Source organism: Hibiscus syriacus, unplaced genomic scaffold (genome assembly GCF_006381635.1).
Source record: "Hibiscus syriacus cultivar Baekdansim isolate YM2019G1 unplaced genomic scaffold, ASM638163v2 tig00116965_pilon, whole genome shotgun sequence".
NCBI classification, from domain to species: Eukaryota; Viridiplantae; Streptophyta; class Magnoliopsida; order Malvales; family Malvaceae; genus Hibiscus; species Hibiscus syriacus.
The window spans coordinates 403,608-412,889 of NW_024063490.1; positions in this window are offsets into that span (position 1 = coordinate 403,608).

Below are 9,282 nucleotides of genomic sequence, written 5' to 3' on the forward strand. Positions count from 1 at the left end.
CAAATGCATAAAGGCTTGGAGATTTTGGAGAAGTCTTTTATGAATCTCCTATAGAAGCTTGCATGCCCTAAGAAGCTTCGAATACCCTGGTGAGATGAAGTAGCCTTTCGATTACTTCAACTTTTTCCTTGTCTATCTCTATCCCTTTGCATGAGATCTTGGGCCAAAAACAGTATCGTCGATCACCATGAAATGACAATTCTCCCAATTCATCACTAGGTCAGCTTCTTCACATCTCTTCAGCACCTTAGCTAGATTGCCAAGGCATTAGTCAAAACTATCTCCTGAGACAGAAAAGTCATCAATGAAGATCTACAAGAACTCCTCCATTATTTTGAGAAAATGGCCAACATACACATTTGGAAAGTTGCTGAAGCATTGCATAGTCCAAAGGACATCCTCTGAAAGGCATAAGTACCATAGGGACATGTGAATGTTGTTTTATCTTGATCCTCTGGTGCTACAAAAAACTGGTTGTACCCATAATATCTATCAATGAAGCAATAAAAATACTTGCCCGCCAATCGATCCAACATTTGATCGATGAATGAGAGGGGAAATGGTCATTCTTGGTCACCTTGTAGAGCTTTCGGTATTTTATATATGAACTATTGGCTATTGGGTAGATTACTCCAACATCCAACCATTTAATGATCTCTTTCATCACTAGCTTCTTCATGACTGGATTGAGCCTTATTTTGGGTTCAATAGAATTACTATGGTATTTATCAAGAAGAATTTTGTGCATACATATAATACGAGTTATACCCTTCAAGTCAACCATAGCCCAACCTAAAGTTTTCTTGTGTTGAGATAACACATTTATCAAACTATGTTCTTACTTAGGTTTAAGACTATAAGATATTATCACCGGCAAAGTCTTATCACTACCCAAATACACATATTTAAGATGCGATGGCAAATGCTTTAACTCTAAGGTGGGTGCATGCTCAAGTGAGGTTTTGGAGGAATTAATTTAGTGAAATCTAAGGGTTTGAATTGTGTAACTGGTGTAGCTATGAGTAAGCTAGATCGTTGCACCTCCACTGGGAATTCCTTGAACTCCTCGATACCTTCTTCATTGAGCTTTACATAGTCCTTAATTTGCACAAAATTGATGCGGCAAAATTCTGTAACTTCCTCTTACACCATCAAATCCATGTTTATAACAAATTGACACTCCTTGAAATCATCCACATGTTTGAGTCTATTGAAGACATTGATAGTCACACCTTGATCAACCACTAACATGGTGAATTCACCCTTTTCACAATCGATTAGAATTCGACCGGTGACTAAAAATGGTCGCCCCAAAGTGATAGGCACATTATTATCAGCTTCACAATCAAGGTTGAGGAAATCAAAACACAAATTTATCCACATTCTTCATGACATCCTCGATTCTTCTTTCAGGTCGGACGTGGGATTGACCGACTAGTAGTAGGATAACGGTGGTTTGTCTCGCATTTCCTATTCCAAGCTTCAAAAATACTAACTTGACATTAAATTCACACTCGATCCAAGATCACATAGGGCTCTTCCTAGGCAAGTTCGTTCCATGATGTTATAGCTCCTAGTGGTAATGATTTAAGCCAAACCCTGACTTTGTCATGAAGCAATTATAGAAACAATTTCAACTTTAAAGCTTCTTCAAGCACTCATTGTTGTACAAATGAATCACACACTTCCATAAATGCTCTCAAGTGTGCACGAGGGTCCTCGGTGTGCATCTCACTATATTACCCATTAATTGCAACATTTAAAACATCACCAGCTTCAATTCAAAGTGTACAGCATGGATGGCAAGACAAATAATCCATGGATTTAAGTCATCCAAGATGGGTACAACGTGCTCTCGAATTGGCCTATTTCTATCATCAAGTTGTGGTAATCTTGTTGCATCATGAAATTTTACAAAAGTGGAATCGCCACTACATTTTTTCATTTTCGTGTGGACGATTATGATCATCCTCAATTGGGAATAGTAGTTCAACATTATTGCCGGTAACACTTTGATTCATGTTTTGATGCTATTGATTTGCTTGCCTCATTTGATGAATAGTTCAATTTGATTTCAAATCATAAGGTATTAAATCTTGGTTGTTGTTTCATGTCATGTATTGATAACAACATGACAAAAGCTATATATAAAATAAATAAAAATTATGTTAGCAAAAAAAAACTGTCAAAGTAATAACACTAGTCCCCATCAACGATTCTAAAACTTGATGCTTCCAAAAATGTAGCAGCAAAGTGCAAGCATATACCGTCATATTCCAAGTAATAAAGTGGATACAAATCAATGCATCATCGAATCTCACAGATACCAATTATTATAATTAGAGTTGTTGATAACAAAGTATTAAAATATGTATAGGTGTTCTGTAACAATGTCGTGACAATGATAACTGTAAACAATATAGGAATGAAAGGGATTGCAATAATAATTAATGAAGCGTTGGATTGATTGAACCAAAGATAATGAATATTAAACAATCATATGTAAATAAGCGATGCTACAACAACCAGATTAGCGTGTTAAGCATTACTCAAGCATGTTATTCTTTTCTCAAAGTATTCACCACAACATACAAAGCATGTATATATCTCTATACAGCCACTACATATGTTTGTTGATAACCCTACGAAAATCAGGTAACACGTACCTGTTTATGCTACATGATGCCACATACACTAATTTTATTCATATTGTAACTTGTTTCTCAATGCATTATTGACAGTTTTTATCTTTAAAAACAAACTCAAAAATTAAGCTCCGGCAACACCAATCATGTTACTAAAGCAATGCTAAAATAAACATGCATTTCATTTCATATATATATATATATATATATATATCACCGACAAATTAAACATTCAACTGAAGCAAATAATTTTTTTCTTGGGTTTTTAATAAAAACAAAGAAGAAAATCAATCATTGACCATCACTTTAATGGTTGCACTGCTCCACATCTGATTGATGCTCTCCTTGAAAAAAAATTAAGTTGTCATGGTTAGTGGTGGTAGAAAGAATTATAAAAGGAAACTTGGAATTAAAATGATGAAGAAGAAGGTGTGAACAACATGAAGGCTAGCCCCTTTTATAAGACTCAGGTGTTAAGGCTTCATCCAATAGGAAAATTCATATTTTTTGTATTTTTCAGCCTTGATAATATCCAAATATGGCATATGGTCTTCCTAGAAGATTCATTCTAACCGTCTATTAAGCCATCAATTTTTATAGCAACAGATCTGGTTGCATAACAATCCTTCCACTCAGCCGCTCTAGCAACCTCTAACAACATCAAAGAATATCACAACGTCCGGACAGATTATATTAAAGTATTATCAAACAAAAGATACTAGATACAACCCAAATTACATCAATTTGCTCCCAAAATGCATGCAATGCAATATATGCTAAAAATAATCTAAATATGATCCTAAAAAAGTTAAAGTGCAAACTTGAGTAAAAAAAACTCTTTTTAAAAGTTATCGGTCATAAACATTATCTTTTAATCATTCTCTTTTTGTTCTCAAACTATCCTTACATATAAAAAAAATTACATTTGACAAACTATTTTTGTATATTAAATGTTATATAATGTGAGTTAGAAATGAAGGAAGCAATTCTGTAATATTTACAAAAATGCCCTTTCTTTTCTATCCTCATACGCATAGTTGAGTATGGGTAGGAGGGGCACCTGCCCAGCGCCTTCTCCTGTCCAGGGCCCAACATTATAAAGTCCACATATAATTAAAAATAGATAAATTATCTATTTAATTATTCGCTTATTATTTTATTTGCATAATGCCAAAATTAGCCTCCAACATTTATTAAAATGGTCATTTTTTGTCTTTATTATAATTTTGGGAGCATTTTGGCCTCTAAAATTTTATTTTAGGGGAAAACCCCTAATATTTGACAAAATAGTCATTTTGGTCTTAATTCTTTTTTCTTGAACATTTTAACCCTTAACGTTTCATTTAAGGTTAAAAAAGACCTATATTGTGGAGTGTTAATAATGTATTAACTAATGATTTCAATCTATAGATTGGGACTTTTGCCCCAAAGTGAAACATTGGTGCCAAAATGCTAAAAAAATAAGGATCAAAATGATCATTTTGGTAAGTTGGGGTGGGGCTAATTTTGGTATTATGCATATTTTATTTCTATTTTGGTCTTGGGCCTTTTGCCCCAAAGTGAAACATTGGTGCCAAAATACTAAAAAAATAAGGATCAAAATGATCATTTTGGTAAGTTGGGGTGGGGCTAATTTTGGTATTATGCATATTTTATTTCTATTTTGGTCATCTACTTATAATTTTATTTCAAAATTATACTTAACATTATATTTTGTTTATATTTTTGTTATTCATCATTAAAAAATTAATGGTGATATTGATGTGATATTTTTAAATTTCCACTTAATTAGTTATTATTATTATTATTATTATTATTTATAAGATGGAGAAGATTGAAATCGAACATGTGCCCTCTTAAAAGAATTACATGCTTGTTTTGTGTGAGTAGTTAGGTATTAATAATGTTTTTTGATATTTTCTATTTAAAATCTTATGTATTTATTAGATAATTTATTAAACATGATAAAAATAATTTACAAGAAAAATTATTTATTTTTGCTTGCTCTTACAATTCAAAATTTTTTTATACTTGTTATTAAAAGTCTAATTTCTATGTTGGTCCCAAGCCTCTAAAATCTCAAAAATGGACATGTATATTCTTAGTTTCTATCGGATCAAGACTGAGAAAATATGCCCAAACCTTGCTTCATCTCTTAGAAAATATCGTGATTCCGATTCAAGAAGGTTGTTAGTATCAACTTGAACCTCACATGTATTATCATATGATTCAATGGGTGTCAAAACAAAGAAAAATATTGTTAATATCAACTTAAACTTCACATGCATGTCAAAGCCAAACACAAGAAGACGGCCTATGAGGATGGAATGGATGAACCAAATGCTACTCATTTTTTCTTCTTTATATACATTTATATTGCTTATCTTTTTAAAGGGGGATTTATCATATAAGAATCATACCATGTTTATTTTGTATTCAAGAATTATCAACAAAAGAATACAAAACATGATGTCAACCATTAATTGTTACCAAACCTCAATAAAACTTTGGTGAATTTATTTCTAAATGAATAATTAGAAAGGCTCGTGTTATTTATAATTCGTGAAGCAAGAGTTGTCTGGCAAAATAGCACGGTCAGTTGTAAGATTAGTAGCATTTTTTATTAATATATGATGGTTTTTGATGAATTTATGTCCATGACATTGACATGTAAATATATGATTAAATTCAAGGCTTGTAGTCCAAGTATGGATGATATGAATGATTTTGACAGAGGATGCAAATTGGATGGCATGCAATAAGATTGCATAACTCAAGGCAACTAAATCAACTGCAATCTGAAATACAAAAAATCATATCGATTTTGGGTGGTGGGGGGTTTAGTTCCAGAAAAAGCAGAAAGCATAAATCGAGCACTCGTTATTTAATTTAAGTGGTTAACATGAACAATTGAAGAGTGAAGATCAAAGATGGCGAGGGTTGAAATTAAGAAGTATCTGGCGTAATGACGTTGGCTGGCTCCTAGGCGTTGGCTGGCTCCTAGGCATTTGCCTACTTGACAGCGAGGAACAATGGGAGTACAACAACAATGAGATTGGAAATTGGGGACAAAATTAGCTTAATCAGGGTGAATAATGAAACGATAGTGAGGTAATATGTTTTAATAAAATAATAAAAAATTAGATTATGTATATTATATGTATTTTTTAAATATGATAAATGATAATATGTTGTAAATTGAAATAAAAATATAAAATTTTGAGGGTAAACATTACAATCAATCCTAAAATTTATTAGGATTAAAATATGGTAAATGTTATTCTTATACTTCCAAAACTTTTAATTTGATTTTAAATTTTAGATTTTAAAGATTTTTGATTGATTTAAACCAAAAATTCTAACCCGAATTTAGGACATGACAATATATATTCACATCAAATTCATGAATTATAATTGACCCAAATATTTAAAAGTTAACCCGAACTGAAACCAATCGATATTAATCCAAATTGATCTGAAAATCTAAAAGTTCACTTGAACCGAAATAAATCGATATTAACATGAATTGATCCAAAATTTTAAAGGTTGACCCAAACTGAAACCAACTGATCGATATTGAATCGATTTGAAATCAATCAATCTAATATTTAATTGACCTAAAAACCAACCAATCTAATTTTGACTCGACTCAAAAAATCAATCGATTCTATTTTGACCTATTGATACCCAAACTGATTGAATTTTGATAAACCCGAATCAGATTTGATTTGACATGACCCGATCAAAAGTTGAATGCAACACGGATATAAAATGATTCGATTCGCAAATGATCCGATCTAAACTTGATCTAAATGACTCTATTACCATAGTGATAATTTTATAATTTTTTAGACCGGTTATGTTATATCATTTAACCGGAAACATTATCAAGTACAATAACATATTAGGTACCGCTTATATAATGTAATAGGTAGCGCTTATATAATAAAATAGATTAATTACTGAAAACATTATCAAGCACAATAACATATTAGGTACCGCTTATATAATGTAATAGGTAGCACTTATATAATAAAATAGATTAATTACTAAAAACATTATCAAGCACAACAACATATTAGGTAGCGCTTATATAACGTAATAGGTAGCGCTTATATAACGTAATAGGTAGCGTTTATATATTAAAATATGTTAATTACTTAATTTGTTATTACAACATATTAGGTAAACGCCTAAAATGTTACAAAAAATAATATAATCGGTTAATTACTAGAAACATTATCAAGTATAATAACATATTAAGTAGCGCTTATGTAACAAAATAGGTAATTACTTAATTTTTTATCAGTTATAATAAACTTACCTTAGGAATAAATGTTAATAAAATTTAAAATACCTATTACATTAAAATATCTACCGTTTTTTTAAAGTTGTTAATAATGTAAACGGTAAAAAAATAGGCGTTACCTATTACATTAAACTACCTATCGGATATGTTGAAAGTATCGATTCTATTTAAATGAGTATTAACACTTTTGGAATTTAAAAGAAAAATAGTAATAGCGCCTATAAAGTATCGATATTTTATAAAAATGTATCGATATTTTACAATATAACATGTAAAAATATGACAAAACCAATTTCATTATGACAAAATCGGTAAAATTTACTTGATATGTTGAAAGTATCGATCCTTTTATAAAAAAGATAGATACTTTACAATATAACAGGTAAAAATATGACAAAACCTGTAACCCCTATACCCGGCCTATGCGTTTTGACTAAGTTTAGTGGATCACATACATGATTCTTAAAGACATTTTCTGAAACCATTATTCAATCAATGTAAAATCACATTATAATTGACATGATATTATACTATCAAAACTCAACTCATAAATATAATATCAATAAGTAATAAATTAATTTAAAACATGTCTTAAAAATCATAATCACGATAAACCGGATATTAGTGTAATCACTATAAAATCCAATACTTTAAAATAAGGTCTATGTCACCAAAATAAAGTCAACCTGAAAGATAAAATCATTACAATCAGATATACTTCAAGAGATATGTTGATCCTCCAAGTGCTCAATCTGGGGTATCTAACCAACAGTATCTGAAAGGGGGAAAAACATTTTCGAAAAGTGAGCTAGGCTCAGTGTGTCTTACATTAACATAAAATCACAATGGGTACAATAAACAAATCATAGTCCAGTAAATCTCATAAATTCATAAAAGAGTTTAACTTTTGAAAATCATAGTTTAAACTCTTTTCTTGTACACCATCAGTAATTTCTAAAACTATTTTCCATATAGCTTACTCTAAGCACACAGCAAAAAGAAAGCCAACCTAAGGATAAGCTTTAGATCTTTTTCGAAAAGTGAGCTAGGCTCAGTGTGTCTTACATTAACATAAAATCACAATGGGTACAATAAACAAATCATAGTCCAGAAATCAATAAATTCATAAAGAGTTTAACTTTTGAAAATCATAGTTTAAACTCTTTTCTTGTACACCATCAGTAATTCTAAAACTATTTCCATATAGCTTACTCTAAGCAACAGCAAAAAGAAAGCCAACCTAAGGATAAGCTTTAGATCTTGTATCCTTAGGCCCGTAAGTCCAAGTTCATATAGCTTACCCTAAGCACACAGCAAGGGAAGCCAACCTAATGTATCTTGGGGCCCCAAGAGTCACATTAGGCCCATTCTATTTATTAGCTTGATCAGAGCTATAATATTGTAATTCAATCCAAAAGTTCAATTGCACCGTGACACAAATTCAATAAATCATCACATTAAATTGGTGCATCAATAAAACAGTAACCAAAGAACTCAGTGTACCTCATATTAAAACCAATAAAACAGTTCAGTAATAATTAGGGAACACACCTCGATAATAGGTTCAAATAGTAGATCTACTGATTGCTGGTTTCACCACGCTCTGCTACAGTTTTCAAACCTAATTTATAATAACACTATATTTCTAATGGGTAACATAAATAAATCTTTAAAATCATAAAATTTACGGGTCTTACGGGTGAATACTGGTATACGTGGTTTAATTGTTCTAGAAGAACTGTGTCGAGCTGTCGAACGATCCGGAGAGTCTCTTGTACCTTCAAACAATAATAATTTATCAGGCCCAAAATCCTACTTAATTGTTCAAAGCTAAAATTCTTAACTATATAAGCATTTTCAGGGTTTGACTATCAATTTGAAGGATTTTGGGTTTGAATTTGGCCAAACGGATTGCGGAATCGGAATCAGGACGTTGAAAAACATAAAGTAGACTTTTCAAAAATTTTAAATTCTTGGTCAAAGGTTCGAATTTGACAAAACAGACTTCGGAAACGGATTTGGGACGTCGAAAACTATCAGAATAGGTATACTCGGAAAATATTAACGATCGTTTAAAGGTCGGTCAAAGCCATTTTAAGTTTTGGCCAAAGGAAGTCAACGGTCGGGTCGGGTCAACGGTCGGGTCGGGTCGGTCAGACCGGTAAGATCAGTTCAGACCGGTTCAAACCGGTCAAAACCGATTTAAAAATCGGTCAAACCGATTTTCAGTCACTCACTCTCCCTGTGGCGGCGCGTGTGGCGCGTGTGGCCTCTTCCGGGGGTCTAAAAATTACGGAAAAATTTCTAAAAATTATTTTGAGCTATTTC